Genomic DNA, 21,658 nt, shown 5'->3' on the forward strand with positions numbered 1-21,658 from the left:
CAATGATTATAACAGTGGTCCCCCATTTGGGAAACCTGTAATTAGGTTTCTGTGAAAACAGTAATATTAATAACGGGAGATGTTTTGTCAGTGGTTTTTGCGGGCGATCGTTCACTTGAATGTATAATTCTTCCAATCGAACTAAAAGTGCTTGTTTGGAGTTACTTCAAATGCTGTTTAATCGACGCCTTTTATCAGCATGTTTTATCTCTGAAGGATTATTACTATACTGAACCTAATATTCAGTTAGCTTTCAGATCTCCACTAACTCAATTCCCCCTAGAATAACCAATCCTACTTAGTGGTTAAAGGCACTGGACACATTGGTAATTACTCCAAAAAATAATTCAACATAAAAGCTTACTTGGTTACGAGCAACGGTGATGGTATAAACATTGTGAGAAACGGCTCCCTCTCAAGTAACGTAGTTTTTGAGAAAGATATAATTTCTCACTCAAATATTACAAGGAGTCTTCGGCTGGAGTCTTTTATTATGCCGTTGAAAGCACACAAAGTAATGCAACAATTGGTGTTCTCTCTCTTGCAAATTCTCTCTAAAATGTTCACAGGTTTGTTATTTTGTGCATACGTTGAGATACACCAAGTGAAAATACTGGTCTTTGACAACTGCCAAAGGTGTCCAGTTCCTCTGAACTTAATTGTTCGTCGAAGTTGCGAGAGAATAATGGAATGAAAAGCACCCTTGTCGCATAAGTTGTGTGCTTTCAGAGAATTCGAGACCTCGGCTGAGGTCTGGAGTTCAATTCAAATATTTTTGTGAGCAATTACTTCTTTCTCTAAAACTATGCTACTTCAAAGGAAGCCGTTTCTCTGATGTTTTATACTATTTCTCCATTGCTCGTTACCAAGTAAGTTTTTATGTTCAAAATTATTGTCAGTAATTATAACCAATGGTGTCCAGTGCCTTTAAGAGAATTTTCATGCTGATTTTCTTTACTTCAAGTGGAGCCACGCGTATAGCTCCATCATTTCCCGCCAATTTATGGAGCTGTCAGAGTGAATTTGCCGTACGTTTGATTGTTTAGCGATGCAGCCAAGTCATATAAACCACCTGAGTCTCCAATCGCATCAGAGAGTCGTTATAAGACTCTAGATTAATGACAATTTTCTTGGCTTTTTGTGTAGACGTGAGCTACGTGAGGGCCGGGTCTCGATGATTATCTTGGATGGATATTTTATGCGGGGAAGGTACGAGGTGGCATATCCAGGGACCAGTAGTCTCTCACGGACGTCCCTCGCCACACCGTACAAGGACGAGTTGGCTGGCAGTGGAGGGAAGGAGGAAACGCACCGGGCTTTTGTCTTTGGCTGCCATTTCTGCCGTCAGGGTTAAATTATACTTCTTTAAGCAGTGAGGCAAGTCTCTGACGTGCACAAAAGAGGCCACGGAACTTTAAAAGCTGCATCATTGCAGAATATAAGTTGAGGAACAATGGCAGGGGCTAGTCAGGTGAACCCTGACCTTTGCAACATGGCTTCCTTCCATGGAGAAGTTCAGTTGAGGTGTAATTAGCAGCAAAGCCTATCATGAATAATTCTTCATGTCTTTTCCTTGTCAATTGTTTCATACTGAACAATGTATGCTGATTTTCATTGCACGTGGGTAAAGATGAAAAAATCTTCTTTTTCCCCGTAATCTTGTTTTCATTTTCATTCTTACAGTGGAAATAATATGTGAGTTTTGTTTTCCCATGTATATGTTTGAGATGTGATTTGTGCTTTGACTGTTCTGTATGTATTAACTCTTATTGTGATTAATAGATGTTAAATTTGCATCGGGTTATAAAGAATATTCAAAAATAATATTCCATTGTGATTGTTTTTATATTGGCACTCCCTAACACAAGCTGTGCTTGCTTGGCTGGATGTTCCTCAAATTTCTAAAATTCTTGTATCACTTTGTTTACACTGTATTTATATTGATTGAGGAATTTGGAAATAAATGATGTTCAAGTGAATTGAATGTTTGATTTATTTTGTGTACAAAAACACGTATGGTTCTCCATCCATGTTCGAAGAAAAATATAAAGGAATAATACTCTAAGACTCATTTGAATTAATCGTTGCCCAGCAATACATCTACCAAAACCGTCTGTCACTTTACATTCAATATTACGTTGTACTGTTTGTAATTGCGAACAATGAGCATGGTTTCTGCTTTGTGTAGTCAGATCTGAAGATGAATTGAAATGCATTTTTACTACACCATGTCTGCCAATATACTCGTGGATTACGCATTTGGCATTATTCTGCACCAACATAAAGGCGGCTAGCTCGAGGTGCCTCACTGCTCATGCGTGAAAATAACTGCAAGGTCAAAGCCATGCCTTATACGCTTCATAACCGAAGCCGGGAAAATGGGACCTCGTCCTCCATAAATATTTCATAATTAGTAGGGCACAAGACTCAAACGACACAGTGAAAGACTGGGAATTTCGGCTGGTACCCTGTCTTAAACCTGGAACCAGAGAATACTGGTCCTCGTGCTACACAAACATTTCAATATGTATAGCAGGGCACCAGCCGCAAACGACACTGTAAAAAATAGGGTATTTCGGCTCTAACCCTTTATTAAACCTAAAGCCAATGAAAATGGGACCTACATAAACATCTCTCCAATTATATAGCAGGGCACCAGCCGCAAACGACACTGTGAAAGACTGGGAATTTCGGCTGGTACCCTGTATTAAACCTAAAGCCAAGGAAAATGGGACCTCGTCCTACATAAACATCTCACCAATTATAGCAGGGCACCAGACTCAAACGACACTGTGAGTGACTGGGAATTTCGGCTGGTACCCTGTTTCTGCTTGACAATCATTTTATGCATACTTACTCCAATGGCTTGGGGCCTTGTTGTTTTCCCGTACTGCCTCGTTTTGGTGTCGTTGATTTGGACACATATACGCTCCGGACTTCTGCGATTATCTCAAAATAGCTACCACCTTTTGAAATAAAAATGTGCACAGTTAATCGTTTTGTTGTACATCTACACTTGTTTTGGATTAAAACATTCGAACGATTCCAAAACCAAAGTAGTATAACTTTCCCTTTAAAATCGAGGATGGGCTTAGGTTTGGGCACTATGTTTTGGGGATTTTCTTCTTCATAATCATAGTATTCGAAAGGAATCGGGTAGAGTCATGAGTACTCAAAGTTCTTTGCACGACAATCCAACGAAAAGGTCACAGAGAAAGAACCAATATCGTCCTATCCATATTTACCCTAAATTCCCACCGTCTCCACCAATCTAAATTCCCCATTTTATTCTCGAGAGGGGCACCCACATCCTTCCCCCATTGACTCATTCTCCACTCAGTTCCCAATCCCACATCCATCTACTATCCGCAGTAAATTACCAACTGCCGTCTTGTCTTACGTGTTTACAAGTACAGAGTAAATACCAGCCGTGCAATGAGCTGCCACAACCGTGGGATGAGGGAAACCAAGACGCGCTTGTACTGAGGTCACACTCGCTGTATAAACACCGCAGCGAGATTGCCTATACCTCACCAAGTGAAATATTGGCGACAAAAGTTAAATATTGACAGGTTGAAGATCTCCGTATTTCATCTTCTTTCGTCGAGGAAGTGGAGCCGCCGGTTTGCAAGTCAGAGTTTGCTTGTGTTTTAGTTTTGCTCTTCATTCAGTCCCTCCGATTCACGTCATCATCATCAGGTCGAGCTTGCTCGGCTTTCTGTCTTGGTGTTTCTTCCATCTTTCTCTGTCGTTCATTCCATCCTGCATCTCCAGCGAGTTCCTGTTTCCTACGCCAGGAGTGGCCAGCAAACCGCATTCTTTGCTGTCGAATGGATTTGCTGATTCGTGGAATTTCCCATTTGCATCTTTGATCACAGTAGTAACAACCAAACTGCTCACATTGGGATATACTTCTACCCTGATTGAGACCCATTTTTTAAAAAATAATTAAACTACCCCAAATGTGAGATACTTCTACCTTGATTTGAACCTACTTCTCCCAATGAGGATATCAATATCCCAATCAGGAAACCTTTATGTATATCAACCAAATTACCCCAATTGGGATATACTTCTACCCTGATTGGAACCTACTTCTCCCAATGAAGATATCAATTTCTCAATCTGGAAACCTTTTTTTTCCATTTATGTATGGGAAATGGGCGGTATAAAATGTATAACAACCAAACTACCCAAATTGGGGTATAAACTTCAACCCTGATTGGAACCTTCTCCCAATGAGGATATCAATATCCCCAATCGGGAAACATTTGTGTGTTGCAAGCAAACTACCCTTATTGTGATATACTTCTACCCTGATTAGAACCTTCTTCTCCCAATGAGGATATCAATGTCCCCAATCAGGAAACCTTTATGTTTGAAAACAATTAATTGTCCAATTCACAGTGGTGCGAAAACCTCCGCATATTCATTTTGCCTTTTCAGAAACTTGCTTTATGCAAGAACTAGCCCCTGCTGCGGACGAAACTAGTCCGGCCAAGCTTTAACAACCCCTGTGTGAATAAATACTGTCCAACATTTTAAACCAGTCCATTTAAATTCATGTCTTTTCCAAATTAATCGGGTCTTTCTGTCAATACATGTCGTCAGCGGGGGTTTAAACTGCGAGCGGGTTGTTTTCCCTTGTTGTTTTTTAATTGAAAGATCGGTGTGCGTAGGAATAATCTAAAGAGAGGAACATGGGGGCTTCAATAGCATGGGTGGTTATGTAGTGCGTGGGCAGGACTTTAATTGCAAATTTCCTGGCGCGAAACGAAATGGGTTTTATGCAAATTTTCTCTGAACGAGTCTTCGCTGTAAGTAGTGCCATCGTGTTGTTGTTTGTGTTGTAAAGAACTGATGAGAGTGCTAACCACACTTTACGACTTCGACCTTTGAATTTATTCAGCTTAATTATCTGACCATAAAAACAAGTTTTTTCTATTGGCTGATTTTGGGAACCAATCAACAACGGCGTTTAATTATTCCTGACGTTTTGTTTTTTATGCTAATGAGATACCTATACCCGATCCGTTAAGTGCATCTTTCATTTCATTCAATTTCATTTATTCTGGTTTGGAAGCCAAGAGCCCACATAATCACTGTAGCCTAGAACTCAATGGAGAGAAGACATTTAAGAAAGCTTTAAATGTGGGAGGAAAACCCCTGAGAGTTATTCCAGGGAAAACCCACGCAGTAACTGGAAACCCAATCCGCATGGTGCCCCAGTGGAAATCGAACCAGGGCCCTCTAGAGGTGGAAGGCGAGGAAAGATACCACAACGCCAACCCGACCATCCATATTTAATTTTTAAAACCCTACAGACAATGTGACCTGTGACATCACCATGTTTACAAAAGAGCCACAGAGCCTGGACTTCCTGCAGGCACGATTTGTACACAGCTTAATGGAAGAAAACATAAAGTCTCGTATTTTATGAAGATTGTACGTCACATCGCATCAACTTTTGACATGATGAAAGGGGGCACATCTCAAAACTTGTCCAGCTTTTACTTTCATAACTCTTGGATTTATGTGTAAATTATGACGCAAAATGTAGGTTTCCCCATGATCAGCAGTTTCTTGCCTGACAGACTAGTAAGAGAATGTACAAGGTCACACTTACTGTAAGCAAAGGTCACATGATCAATACGCTCTTTATTAAGCCATTTTGAGTTATTAACACATTCATATGACACTACCGGGTTACCATAGAGTCGGCCCTAAACAAAACAAAATGTGGGTGATTTTAAGCGACGTTCATAACGTTCTTGTTTTCAATCCTAAGTGTACTCTAAAATGCCAATGTTTTTAGAATCATCGTACTGAATGTTGTTCTTTTTTTCAATTCTGTCTTTGGAAAAACCCTTACCATGACAATTGATCGCGAGTGAAATTGATATTTGTGTTAAATGAAAATTGATTGCCTCTCCATTCTGTAAGTTAACACCAACCGTCGCGCATTGTAGCTTTTTAACCAACGCACAAAAAAAAAAACACCGAACAAACCGAGACCGACAAAAGACTATGATAACCTCACAGAGACACGTGCCGTAGACATGGGTCCGTGCCTGGGTCGACTTTCAGTACAACAAACGCCCGAGAAAGATAATAAACCCAGGGTATTCTGTTCTCTCTTCTTCACTATGCCCTTTCCCCGCGCAAATTATTCTGTATAGTCTTGCCAATTAGAGTTGGAGGCAATGATTGATGGTATGGTAAATCACTACAGCCGAGCGGTGCTGATAGGTCGCCCGGGCGGCTCTCGGGTCTCTACTCTCATCAGGGTCTCGGTGATTGTCATGGAACCGACTGCCGACCATACACTAATTATGAAAAACCTCTCCCTTCTAGATGAGCCCTTTTTCGTCTCTCTAGAAACTCATGCCGAATATTAGACCTCGTAAATTTAATAGCATCGTTGGATTGGAGGTTTTTTTTTCCTTAAAGGCACTGCAACCGATTTCACGAAACTCTAGGATTGTTCCTCTCTCAAGTTAGGACGAGACCTATTTTAGGATGGGTTCAATGCGTCATAACGTCTTCGGATTCGAAACTTAACTTGTCCTATAAGTCGTAAGAATAATTTTAAGTAAGGAAGAGTTTGGTGAAATCGACGGCTGGACACATTTGGTAATTGTCAAAGACAAGTATTCTAACTTGGTGTATCGCAACATAAAAATAAAAAATCTGTAAAACTTGGGGCTCAATTGATCATTGAATTTGAAAGAGAATAATGAAAGGAAAAACCACCATTGTTGCGTTACTTTGTGTGCTTCCAGATGCCTAAAAGGCTTCAGGCGTGAAGTCTTTTCATAATTGATTGAGAAATTACCTCTTTTCTTCAAAAATACGTTACTATTTTAGAGGGAGCTGTTTCTCACAATGCTTTATACTATCAGTAGCTTTCCATTGCTCGTTACCAAGTTATTTTTGAGTAATTACCAAGAGTATTCAGTGCCTTTAACTCCCTTTTTTTTCCAATCAGTTTCGCATCTCCTTCTTTTCAATTTGGTACCAGACAGCTTTTCTAAAGTTTTCCTGAATAATTTACCACTGTCTCCACTGTACATCAATAATTTAAGATGTTTTATTTGTTGCAATCCAATGACTGCAGATATGTTGTTGCGCAATATTGGAATGGAGTGCAAGACATTTGATTTTACAAGAGTATTGATCCACTTGTTTTCATATAAAATATTAAAACTAACTTCTGAAAATATGAAATCGATGCTCATCATGCCTCACAGATCTTCAACTGAAGACGTTCTGAGCATACTGGTCATAATGTTGAAGTGTAATACCACCGGTTCTTGTGGAACCACAAGTTTAAGAGATTCACACACGGTGCCACTGCAAAAACCTCATCAAAGTTGCAAGAGAATGACGAAAGGGAAAACAACCTTTTTGCACAAGGTAGGCTTATGTTCTTTCAGATGACTAAACAAAAGGCTGCAGGTCTAAAATACCCTATAAAATTCAAATTTAAGTGAGAATTCCCCTTAAAAAAGTACATCTACCTCCATGTTCAGAGGGAGCCTTTTCTCACAATGTGTTATACTTTCAACAGCTCTCAACTAGTGCATATTACCAAGTGAGTTTTTATGTTAATCATTAATTTGAGTAATTACCAATATTGTCCAATGCCTTTAACCAGCTCTGAACAGAGACCATAAAAGAGTACCTAATATTGCCAAGATCTGTTCCAGCTATATAACAGCATCGTCTGGCAACGTTTCTGCCCAGCAACAATATCCAGGAAATCGGTTGCAAATGGAGCATCATTATATGACTTTGTGTTTTGAATTGTAATTTTGTTTTCTAATGGCTTTATGTTTGTGTCCCAGCAATTCTACTGGGACCAATTTATTGATGTAATAATGCTTTCGACAAGCTCCTTTATTAATTTGAGACCAATAGATTGCATAGACATGCTCCAGCTAATAACAGCTCTGGACAACGTGCAGACAGGACAGGAAATCGGTTGCAAATCGAGCATCGTTATGTCATGATATTTTGACTTTTTTTGTTTTCCTGATCGGCTCTACTCTTGTGTCAAAGCAATGATACTTGGACCAAGTTGGAGTTGTACGGGCTTTAAAGACAAGCCGATCTCCCAGACGATGAGGTGTTTGCAAGATTGCCCCATGGCGCCATTCTACAACCGAGACTTGTGGTTTTCTATAATGAATCTACCAAGAATAGACCCTAGCTCAGGAAATCACAATCAATTTGTCATGCAACACGAGTGGAGCCTTTTCTTATTACAAGGAATAGACAATCACAATTTATAAGGTACTAATAACGTAGACGAAGGGACTGTGGTTTGAATTGTAAATTATAATCAGCAATATGTTGTGTAATCAAACGAGACCGCCATGTTGAAACAGGTGTGTTTGGCGGGGCCTTTAAAATTCTGGTGTCCCACAGGGTTCAATTTTTAGGCGTTTTATCTCGTTTTTGACAGGACATTTCATTTTCATTGGCAAATGTTTAAGGGACAACAATGGTTGGAGGAATGTAGCTTTGGTATCCACTCTTGAAATCCAGAAATTAAAACGTTTGGTTAGAAGCCTAAAGCAGCTGTCGATAGTATGAAGCATTTTAAAATAACATTTCACCTAGAAGTAAACAAAAATATATATTTTTTATCTCCAAAGTTTGAGGAACGTAACTGTCAGTAACGCTTCTCAGATTCCGGATGCCTATTTAGGGATTATTTTTCATACGATATATAAAAAACGCGACCATTTTCAGATGTCAGTTTTATTGCATGTGTACTTCTACATTTATATTCAGGATTAAAACAATCCAAAAACAAAAGGTATACTTTGTCTTGAAACATGTTCAAAATCTAAATGTCTGGGCAGGCATATGTAAAGGAGAATCTTTAATCTCACCTCTCTGTACTGTATATGAAACATGACTCCAATAAAACTGATTCATTATTATTTACTTAAGAGACAAATCAAAATTAGGAGTTCCAGCCGCAATAAAAAAAAAAGGATTAATAACACTATTGGAGATGTGAGCAATAACCAGAGTGAAGTATTACCACACGGAGATATCACTTTGCATTATCCGCAACGTAATAGCATTACATGCTATCGTCATACGATAGCACAGATTAGAGTTCGGTCTATACACTATACCGCGTGGCAGTACTTCGCGATGCAAGCATGTGCTGGCACGCCGGTGCTTTTGATTGTTACTCTTCCTCAATATACATAAGCTCTTTTCTTTTTCCTGAGGGAAACTAAGCAATCATTTCGAAGCCATGCGATGATAGGATAACAACGCTTCTCTGTCGTGGCTTGCAGGGGATTTCTTCAGAAGTGGATACACTTTTTATTTGCTAAAGTGTTGTAATAGTAACTGTGATTTTTTTTCATTATTGTTTTGGTTTGCAGTATTAACACCATGTGTATATCTACTTGCTGGGTAAATTACGTTCTAATTCAAGAAGATGGTCAGAAGATGGTCAGAACTTGTGACTGCATTCTATTTATTTCTTAATATCAAAGTCTTGTATATACCACACGTATCTACCAAACAAGGTAGACCTTCTCAAGGCGCTGAGTATATACAGATGTTTCTTCTAAGCAGACAATTCTAAAGCAATATTAAGCAAATAACAGTTTTCATGAAAACTGTAAGTGGGCAAGATTGAGTGAAACGACGCCTGTGACAATTAATGCTGCAGGTGTGTCGAGCTATATATAGACAAACTGATTTCCACGCAAAGCCATAGTCTATGGTACTTACAACCCCCCCCCCTTTAAGAAGTTAAACTGTACTTTTCTGATGTCATAGGAACGTGTAGTTCCTACCAATTGACTCGTTAAGAAATGTCGACTCACCTATAATTGAGGACTTTTTCGAAATCCCGTGACTCGAGCGTCTGAGGTTGGTGTTTCAGAGATGGGGATTTCGTGACCGCGCATTTTGTAGAGCCAGTCAGGTTTTCACGGGAGATACAGAGAACCTCCCGTGCGATTTTGGATGAGGGTAATGCTGCCACCCATAAAGATGTGACTTTGTTGAGTTTGGGGTTAAAGGTAGGGGTGGAATTCACAAAGAGTTAATACTTGTCTTATCACGACATGATCTTTTATTGTCGCCGAGGACCAGTCCTATAAGTTAGGACTAGTCCTAAATCTTTGTGAAATCGACCCATGATGGGCACTATTGGTAACTACTTAAAAAAACTGTTAGCATAAAAACATACTTGGAAACGAGCAACGGAGAGCTGTTGTTAAGTATAAAACTATGTGAGAAACGGCTCCCTCTGAAGTAACGTAGTTTCTGACTCAGTAGTAAAAGACTTCAAGCCTGAAGCCTTTTATTATGCATCTGAAAGCAAACAATGCAAACAAGTGTGTTGTTCTTTCATTATTCTCTTGCAAATTCGATGACTTATTAAACCCAAATGTTCACAGGTTTGTTATTTCATGCATATGTACACCAAGCATGGAGGAAGACCTTTATGCACCAAGTGAGTCTTTGACAATTACCAAAAAACGTGTTCAGCCGTCGATTTCAACAAACTCTTCCTAACTTAGGATTAATCTTAGGATGAGTTAAGTTCTGTATCCATACGTTATAGGACGCATTGAACCCATCCTAAGTTAGGACGAGTTGCTCGTCCTTATACTCGAGATAGGATTCAAATCATAGCGTTTTGTGAAATCGGCTACAGTGCCTTTAAGTGAAGTGATACGTCGGCGACTCGCATGCTTCTTGATCCTTGCCGTCAGACCCTCTCACCACCATGATATAGGTCCGCGTGTAGAATGAGAACTGCAGCACTCACCAAACTGCTAGCGTAAAAAGTTCACTTCTTCAAGGGGACATACGAGGATGTCACTTGGCCCGGGCAACACATCGAGTGCGAATGTGGAAAGAATTAATTACCTGGAACATGTTGACAGGGGGGATAAAGCGCACGTGGGCGTTGAGTTTATTGGAAATTGGCTCGTCTGTTCTCTGAAAGAAAAATAAATGAGTTAAAAAACAAGTCTCTTGTGTCTGATTTTTTTTCCCGAAGGCGATCTCATCAAATAAACAACTTGTCAGATGATGACATCTCTTCTTTCAATAATTTTACGTGTAGTTTGGATAACATTTAATAGAATCACAAATTATGGAAGGAACTGCGTGCAGAATAATTTAGACATGTAGATTTTCCAGTTTTATATTTTTCAAGATTGGGCAATAAAGATTTTGGTTTTGATTTGTTTTTTTCTTCTATGCTTTAAAGGCAGTATAGACACTAGGCCTATTGGTAATTACCCACTATAAAAGTATAAACAATTTTGAGAAACAGCTCCCTCTGAAGTAACGTAGTTTTCGAGTAAGAAGTAATTTTTCACGAATTTGATTTCGATACCTCAGAATCGGATTTTGAGGTCCCGAAATCAAGCATTTCGTGTGACAAGGTTGTTTGTTCTTTCATTATTAACTCGCAACTTCGACGACCAATTGAGCTCAAATTTTCACAAGTTTGTTATTTTATGCGTGATACACCAACTGAGAAGACTGGTCTTTGACAATTAGCAATATGGTCTAGTGCCTGTAACGTTTTTATACCTGGTATCCGATTATAAAGTGCATCTATACTTTATCGTGGCGTGTGGACTCAAGAACATTACAATGCAAATTTGTATTTACACCCGGGTGAAGGGAAGCAACTCATGGTTAAATACCTCACCCGATTGTACAATGTATAAAGTATAGGTAGCCCACCTTTTCCACATTTTCACTTCGTACAGTCGGTCGTACACTCTAACTGAAACCTTCGTAAAAAGAACTGAAACATAAACTGTTTTCTTCGTATAATATTAATCTATATGTATTTATTCACAATATGGAATATCAGATACAACACAACATTTTAACCAGTCATTTATCATGTGGCCTTTTATTAAGAAAATGATCACATGGCCTGCATGTTTTATATTTTAGTATACAATATAAATCATCACTGACATTTAAACAGTTACACGTAGCGTGTTTATTATGATATACTAGTTTTATAATTACACATCTTATTACAATGTAATCCAGTGCTCAATGTCAGTTTTTTTTTCTGACGGGAGGAGAATACAAACACAAAGCCTGGCAACAGCCAACCTTTAACTGCTATGATTATGATTTCCACAAATCAAGAAATTGATTCACTATAAGTAGACGACAATACTTATTCTAGTCATTGTAAAGTCAGTTGTTAGCCTTTGAGAACTCGAACCCACAAGTCCTGCAGTTTAACAACTGGACCACAACGTTAAGTATACCTGCCTTTTGTGGTGAACCAATACCACAAATCTGTTAATGTTACATTTCATTTTACAAAGTATCATGTTTTGTTGAGTAAGGTACATATACAGTTGGTTATATGGGTAAACATATACCTTTACCTATCTCCAATCGCAATGCAAATGGCTAAAGGTGAACTCTGGCAAATCAACAAAAGAGCCTTTCTATGAGCTGAATCATGGCTGTCAATCTGCCGTGTTTTTGTAACTAGTTTTCTTTCTTTTTGAAGCCATTTTTTACGTACAAATTTTTCATTTTAAAATTTGAGTTGCACCGATATTTTTCAAACAAAACGACAGGTATGCTCTTCATTTTAATGTACAGATACATAATTTACGTCAACACTTTCCAGACAAGGCCGAAAAAGACAGCATCCAAGAAGCCCTTTTGACTGTTACCTTTCATTTAACAAATTATCATGTTTTGTTTAAGTACCGTAAAATATGTTATGACATAAGTGTTGAGTAAGATACATGTACGGTTATATGGGTAAAAGCCTTTACCGCTCTCCAATCGCAATGCAACTGGCTAAAGGTGAACTCTGATTCAACAAAATAAGTCTAAGATGAAGGCAGTTGCCTGGTCATCTTGCCACTCTCCAAAACATTGAGAACTTTTGTGTGTGTACGTTTCTTCAATTAACAACACACACACATGTAATTTGCCGGGGTTTTTTTTTTTGTAAAAAAAAAAAAAGCTTGACGGCCCAATCAGATGAAATTTTCCTGAAACTAAACAAGTTTGAAATTTATATACTCTTCCAAAAAGACTTTAAATTTAAATTTGACACTTAAGTTTATACAGGTATAATGTTATTGTAAAATACCAGTTATTACATATTACTATCTTATATATCTATATTTGCATATTTAAGTATTTACAATGAATACCTACAAAGATACTAATAAACAAAATATAAACAACAACTCCCCTGAATTAATTTATTTTTTAAAACATTTAAAATATAAAAATAGTCAGAAAATCTCGAGGAAAACGCAATCAATGCTCTCAGTTTTTGCGTTAAAACGAATCATGATTGGCAATATTATTACTTAAACAAAACGGTGGATGTGTATTTATAATAATGCTACGCCCGAGATGGCAATGACTCTACGCACTCGACATGTGTTTTTTGCATCTTATAATTTCAAGTTTATTAATGTTATTACCGTAACGCGTACAACTTAAAGACACTGGACACTATTGGTAATTGTCGAAGACCAGTCTTCTTACTTGATGTAACTCTACATATGCATAAAATAACAACCCTGTGAAAATTTGAGCTCAGTTTGTCGTCAAAGTTGCGAGATAATAATAAAAGAAAAAAAAGCGTGTCACACGAAGTTGTGTGCTTTCAGATGCTTGATTTCGAGACCTCACCTAATTCTGAGGTCTCGAAATCAAATTTGTGGATAATTACTTCTTTCTCGAAAACTACGTTACTTCAGAGGGAGTCGTTTCTCACAATGTTTTATACTATCACCCTCTCCCTATTACCTACAAAGATACTAATAAACAAAATATAAACAACAACTCCCCTGAATTAATTTATTTTTAAAAACATTTAAAATATAAAAATAGTCAGAAACTCGTTACCAAGTAAGGTTTTATGCTTATATTGTTATTTTGAGTAATTACCAATAGTGTCCACTGCCTTTAAAATGATATCCCTGGCACCCAATCATAGTTTCATTATGGCATGTGGACCCAAGGATACCACTTAAAACAATTACAGTTTCCACCTGGGTGAAGGGAATCAACACATGGTAAAACGTCTCACACGATGCCAGCGTATTATAAAGAAAAGTCACTACCAGAGGGCTGACCCGGGTTAGTGATATCACGAAGGCGAACAGCCGGGACTTTAAAATGTTCATATAAAAAGAGACAAATTATTGTAAAATAGCATTTTAGATTTATGCTCTATAATTAATTGTATATCACTCAACATCAAAAACAAAAGAAGTGGGTTCTCTTATGCAAACACGTATAAACAACAATAGTATTTTTGTTAAAATTGTTGGGGGGAAATTAACATTATCAGTGAACCTTGACCTTTGACATTTCCGCTGTTCTGCACGATTCGCTCTGTCGAGCGTATGGTTGTTCGCTTATTTAGCGATTTCCCTGCGCTCACGAGCGTGACTTGACCCAGTAACGCAGTAATCTACTCGAACCCACTCTAGTTATAATCAATGTTACAGATAACGTAGATGAAAGCTAAAAAAGAAGCCTGGCTTCTTTTCCATAGAGTAAAGATTGTTACTGGATACACAGGGAACCAAACACAAAGGAGAACAGCATGGTGACAATGATTTTAACATTTCATGATTACAAAACCGAAATATAACAGAGCATCAAACCGTCGTGTAATTTCGTGTTCGGATTCTTTAGAAGCCCCTAATGATTCCAATGCAATCGAGACCTCACTTTCCCAACATTCAAAACGTTCATCTAGATTTCTTAACTTGCTTATATCACTTCGCCATAATACGAGGCATGTACAGTTCTACAAATTGCAGTATAACATCAACTTGTCGCAATTAGAAGGAAAAAAATCATTTCAATTCGGAATGAGACCGAAGCCTACATTCACATTTTAATAAGCCGACTTCATGACTTGGAGGAAATGCTTCTTTAAATTCTTTGCCATTTATTCTGTCAGGTCAGTGAACATGCCAAGCGGCATCCTAGGCTGTTTTCCAGCCGTTTTGATAAACACCCGAGTGATCCCAACCGCCGGCGGGATCCAATATCCGTGTCCGGGCATCGTGTAGGGAGAGGCCGAGCTACCCCGTCGGCGGGCTGCGATTGCCTGCGATTATCGATGCAACGTTCCCACGGTATTCAGTAAAAGTCAGATGTTTTCCCGTGGACTTTTTTTTTTTTTTTTTAGAAGAGGGCAGGCTTAAACTCTTTCTTTTCAAATCTGGCTTTCTGGCACATCAAATAAATGCGCGTTTGTTGGAGCAAGATCAAGTGAAAAAGACCGGGGATAGTACAGGAGCAAGAAACAGGGTTTGTTGAACCGTTTGATTCCCGCCGAAGGCATCAAGTTGTGCCGTCAAATCGCGATGATTAACAGATTTCATTGCCACCAGTTTAGGGGAAGCATCAGCTCGTGGGTTCGCATTCTAAGGTTGTGGAAATCACTCCGGCCCTCGATCTTCTCTCCCCTATCCCCCTGGCTTGGCTTCTCGTTCGGGGGGCAATACGATGATTACTTGGGCCTGGCCCCCGGAGCCCTGGGTCTTCTTAAACGGACGTATAGAGAGAGGAGGGCTCGAAATAAAATCATAATGTTTATCACTTTCGCAAGGTTCATCTTTAGCTCGCAACAACCGACCATCGTCTCGATTACTTGGTATCCGTATTTTGTCAACGCGCAACCTCATTCGTTCATAGCAAGTCATACAAAAAGATACCCGTATTTATCACCTTTATTCCTAAGATAATCTCTGTATAATGATTAATACATATTCATTCTTAAACAAACAACCACACACTCACACACCCATCCACACTTAAAGTTCAATCTATACTTACTACAGTCTAGTTAAAGTTAATCACATCTTACAACGTTTAGCAAACAATGTGTCACCTTTTCAAGCAATCTGCTTTTACCTCTGGGGCATGCTTCATCATCATCTTCACTTCTGTCTCATATCACAATCTCTGTCCTATCTGTTCATATTATTTACAGTGGATGTTGAGTGTAGGGTGGTTGTTGGGGGAGGAGGGTTGTTAAGGGGTAGGGAGGAGATGTTTTGACCTCGCCTCGTCCCCTCTTTACTTTTTTGTTTTTGTTTACACCGGTATTTATATTTTGTTGAAGGGTGGGGAGGAGTATTGAAGGGTTGGGGGAGTGGATGTTGGTGAGGAGGGGGAAGGGTTGTTTTGCGGGGTACGGGGGGATGTAGAAGAGTTGAGAACTTGACTTGATATGTTTCATCTCACCCTCTCTTTACTTTCTATATTTTTTGTTTTTACACCGGTATTTGTTTATTCTGTTCCCAGGGTTTGGGAAGGAATGTTGTTGGGGTTGGGGAAGGGACTCTTTTTGAGGGGTGGGAGGTGATTTAGAAGATTGGAGAACTTGATCTATCTCATCTCATCCTCTCTTTACTTTTCTTTTTATTTAACCAAGATTTATTTATTTTGTTGAGGGGTTGGGAAGGTTGATGTGGGTGAGGAGGGGAAGTTGTTAAGGGGTGGGGATGAGATGTTTTTGAGGGTGGGGAGGGGGGGTGGAGAACAGTGGAGATTTGAATTCACAACCTCATGACAACCCACCACTGACATGGTCTCAAACCATTTCACTGATCCCTCTACTCTACACACATTTGAACTACGACTCGCTCTGGCATTCATCTTGAGACAGTATGAATGTACATTTTAAAATTCTGAGTTTCTAAAATATATGAAACTATTTTTTGAAGAATGCAATATTGGACATTATGTTAATTTTTACACAAGTGCAAAACACTCACAAATTCCTTTTCGTATCGTCTGATACTTGTCAAAACTCTTACTCCTCTAAAGCTACAAAAACCAGTGCTTCTACCACCTTCCTTGCTTCCTCTTAAGCTGTTATCATCACACACACATTATTATGCCAAACTGATTCCGGGATGACACCATAATTCCTGTATCCTCAGGAATGGCCAGTACACTCAATGAAATGGACAAGTTGACCACCATTTTGAAAAACGACCATTGTACAATTCTTCTCAATTCAATTTTCACATTTCTCTCAATTTACACTCTGAAAGTAAATTACAAGTATTTACAGTCGTGAAGTTCGTGTATCTCATGAACTGTTTATTATTTACATAATTCTGAGCATGCGCACATCCGAAAACAGTGAATTGAAGTCTGCTGCCACCCAGTGTTTATATAAGTCTCATGTTTTAAGGTGAGCCTTTAACATCATAGATAATGTTTGAATTATAACATTCAGTTATGAGATTTTCAAAGAAATGCATTGATTTTTTAATGTTTTGTGATAACTTTTGTTAGACCAACTCGACCTCTAGCTAATGCCTTGGATTTATGCTGTTTCAGGTCTCGAGTGTCTTTCCAGTGTCTCCATTAACGCATTTTCTCACACTACCTTTTTCCTAAATGAACCTAACATTCAAACGCTCACCCCATGCACACTGCTAAAACTGGTATTCTTGAAACAAGAAAAACATCTTATTTTGAGAATATATTTCTTGTGTCACTCCCTAGAAACTTTTTCTTGGGAGTGACACAAGACAAATTTTCTCAAAATAAGATGTTTTTCTTATTTCAAGAATAACATTTTTAGCAGTGCATCCATCACTGACGTCACAAGGGCTCGATTTCATAGAGCTGATGCAGCAGGAATTTATATTACATTTCTGCTAAGCAGCAAAATAGTCAAGATGGTACATTGGGACGTGTGGTATTTTGGCTGGTAACCTTATTCTGGTGAAGCAAGATTGTGTTATGATCGTGCTTAGCTATACCATTTCTGCTTATAAACAGCTGAACGAAGTCTAGCCCTGGTACAGGCCTACATGACGACAATTGATTTTCATCATATCAAACAGTGACCTGACTAATGTACCACCAAGCCTCGCTTTCATTACCGGTACTAAGAACGGAGCCAACTTCATAAATTAGTCATAGTTGTTATTATATTGCAAAGAGGACGGTCACCCCCCCATCTTCCGCCCACCCATCCCATTCATCATGGATCCGCCCCTTTTTGCAATTAACATTTGGGGCCAACTTCACAGAGCTGCTTGCGCACAAAACAACCGGAGCAAAACAAGGATTTATCAATGCTTATCAGAATAAGTTTACCAGACAAACAATCATGTCATAAGTAGAATTAGTGACTTATGTTATCCTTCTCATTTCTGCTTAGAACACAGAATTGTTTAGCAACAATTTCTGCTAAGACAGCTCTCTGAAAATGGGCCCTTGTTGATAGTGCGTTCTACACATTTATCTTTGAACCTGAGGTAAACGTAGTAGGTTTAGTGGGGAATACTCCATCCCCCAAAGCGAAAAACAAACATCCTTTGTTCATACTGATTTAACATGTTATATTGCAAAGGAGAGGAGCTATATTTTATGCTGGATATTTTCAGGCATGATATTTCTTTCCACTTTAAAGGCACTGGACACGTCTGGTAATTGTCCAAGACTAGTCTTCTCACTTGGTCCTGCACTTGGTGTATCCCAACATATCCACAAAATAACAAACCTGTGAAAATTTGAGCTCAATCGGTCGTCGAAATTGCGAGATAATAATGAAAGAAAAAACACCCTTGTCACACGAAGTTGTGTGCCTTCAGATGCTTGATTTCGAAACCTCAAATTTTAAATCTGGAAAATTAGTTCTTTCTCGAAAACTACTCCACTTCAGAGGGAGCCGTTTCTCATATTACTTTACACTATCAACCTCTCCTCATTAATCGTTACCAAGTAAGGTTTTATGCTAATAATTATTTTGAGTAATTACCACTGCCTTTATGTCTGATTTCTGATATTTTGCCCTGGAAAACTCAGAAAAAAAATGTGATTAAATAGCCTGAAATGTGTTAAAGTCAACTCCATATTTACATATACGTCATCCCTTGTACTCAATACAAAATGATCCTGCTTTTTTATCCAAGGGTCAAATATCAAGCATGTTATGTTGCAAGATATTTGATGAATTGCAAATAAAATATATAGCAACATCTACATAGCCAAAATGCGTGCATTGCCTCGAAGGCAATTTAATCACATAGGGTCATGGTTCTACACTGCATGGTTAAAAGCCTACAGCCATTCCAACCTAGAAATTACTGGGGGATTTTTTTAAATGTCGCCTTAAACACAACTGTGAATTATGCATGACCTTGGCGTTTCCCCGCATACAAAAAGAAAAAAAATAAATCCAAGTGCTGTCACGCAGGATCGATCGAGTGAGTAGAGACCAAGCATTGCGCCTGGCGTGCGCCCGAACTAACGACGCGATCAACGGCATACGTGATATGACTCACTGTGCCCCCCATCTGGGGCTTTTCCTCCTAGCGGCGAGTCGGTTCTTGGAATAAAATTTTGTTATCATCGCTTCGCTTGAAGCTGTAGTTAGCAGGGTTTTAATGAAGCTGCCATAGAAATGCAAAATAGGCATTTTTTTTTTTTTTTTTTTTTTTACACAAAGTTTGTATGTGTTTTGGTGTTCAAACAATGCTGACGCGATATTTTGGGTTGTGAACAAATCTCCAATTGCTAATAGTTTTCAAATTGTAATTTTAATAACACTATTCACATGTTATTAATTATCACATTAAAATGTCAACATGTCAATGTCAGCAATTTATAGCATTTGGTGCATTTCAACAAAGTGAACATCTGGGATTTAAGATTTTATTATGGTAACAAAAAATTGAAACAAAAATGTCAGACGGCGACCGTTTAATAAAAACCTTCGCGATTTCAGAATGAGGATTTCTATTTAATTAAACAGCCGGCTGAAAACTCCAGTTTAAAGGCAGGGGACACTATTGGTAATTACTTAAAATAATTATAACCATCAAACCTTTCTTAGTGACGTGTAATGGGGAGAGGTTGATGGTATAAAACATTGTGAGAAACGGCTCATTCTGAAGTGCCATAGTTTTCGAGAAAGAAGTAATTTTCCACAAATTTGATTTCGAGACCTCAAATTTAGAACTTGAGGTCTCGAAATCAATCATCTAAAAGCACACAACTTCGTGTGACAAGGGTGTTTTTTTCTTTCATTATTATATCGCAACTCCGACGACCAATCGAGCTAAAATTTTCACAGGTTTGTTATTTTATGCATATGTCGAGATACACCAAGTGAGAAGACTGGTCTTTGACAATTACCAATAGTGTCCACTGCATTAAGAGCCACAACAATCACAAAGGGAGGGGGTTGGGCACTGCAAGGTTCGTGTTTGTGTCGACTAGAAACGGAGAACTGAAGCATTTACAAATTGAAATCTTTGTTGGATGTTTAGTCATTGCATGATCAGAAGAGCAAGGTTGACGTATGCTAAAACCTAGGCGATCTATAAATGTCAAACAACTGCTGCATTAAAGGCACAGGGGTGGATTTCACATAGAGTTAGGACTAGTCTTATCTCGAGCAAGGACGAGTTACTCGTCCTATCTTAGGACTACCTAATACGTTTTTGATATCTCTAAGGACTAGTCCTAAATTAGGACTAGTCCTAACTCTTTGTGAAATCCACCCCTGGACACGTTTGGTAATTACTTTCAAAATACATTAGCATCAAAACCTACTTGGTAACGAGCAATGGTGAGCTGTTGATAGTATAAAACATTGTGAGGAACGGCCCCCTCTGAAGTAACGTATAGTTTTTCTTGCCTGAAGCCTTTCTATATGCATGAAAGCAGACACGTTCTGTGCAATAAGAGTGTTTCTTCTTTCATTATTTTCTTGGAATTTCGATGATCAATTGAGCTCAAATTTTCACAGATTGTTTAATATGTTGTGCATATGTTTAGATACACCAAGTGAGGATGTTGGTTTATGACAATTACCAAACGTGTCCAGTGCCGCTGAGGGGTAGATATCGATTTAGGTAGATATTTAAGAATGCTTCGTGACTACGCCGGTCCTTAAGGACGTAACGTAATACACTGGATGTACTGGTGTAATCACCAAGAGATGACTATCAAATACTCTTACAACACTGGTCCCAATTTTATAAAAAAATATTGTTTAAAAATGTTCTGCTTAGCATTAACAAGCAGGATACCATTTTGCGTAGATTAAAGGCACTGGACACTATTGGTAATTCCTCCAAATAGTTATCAGCATAAAACCTTACTTGGTAACAACAAATGGAGAGCTGTTGATAGTATAAAACATTGTGAGAAACGGCTTCCTCTGAAACAACGTAGTTTTCGAGAAGGAAGTAATTTTCTACTAAGATATTTGAATTTGATTTCGTGACCTCAGATAGAGAGGTCTCGAAATCATGCATCTGAAAGCACACAACATCATGTGACAGTTTCTTCCATTATTATCTCGCTCGCAACTTCAACTACCAATTGAGTTTCATTTTTTTACAGTTTTTTTTTTTTAAATGTTATGCATTATGTTGAGATACACCAAGTGAGAAGACTGGTCTTTGAAAATTACCAATAGTGTACACTGTCTTTAATCAGCTCTATGGTTATAACTTTACATTTACAAATGTAATGATTATACTCAGGTAGAGAGCTTCCAAACCCACGCGTGCACAGGTGCGCATCGTTGACTGATGAATTGATACTGGTCAGAATTTGTACCACTGCTTTTAATTCCTCCGGATTTTTCCTCAGA

At 38.5% G+C, this 21,658-nt stretch overlaps 1 protein-coding gene across 4 annotated transcripts in view; it reads left to right on the forward strand.

The window, feature by feature from the left end:
* Positions 1 to 7,347, forward strand: part of LOC139941842 (serine/threonine-protein kinase ULK3-like) — a 181,249-nt gene extending 173,902 nt beyond the window's left edge. For 2 of the 4 annotated variants that reach the window (XR_011786632.1, XR_011786630.1), the window contains exon 16: positions 7,251 to 7,347. The gene's annotated coding sequence lies outside the window, so the exon portion shown is untranslated. Of the gene's footprint in view, positions 1 to 1,146; positions 1,925 to 7,250 lie in introns of those variants that run through there. The other 2 variants (XR_011786631.1, XM_071938471.1) reach the window with 1 other exon arrangement.
* The last annotated feature ends 14,311 nt before the right edge of the window (positions 7,348 to 21,658 follow it).

This window comes from Asterias amurensis, chromosome 9, assembly GCF_032118995.1.
Source record: "Asterias amurensis chromosome 9, ASM3211899v1".
Classification (NCBI taxonomy): Eukaryota; Metazoa; Echinodermata; class Asteroidea; order Forcipulatida; family Asteriidae; genus Asterias; species Asterias amurensis.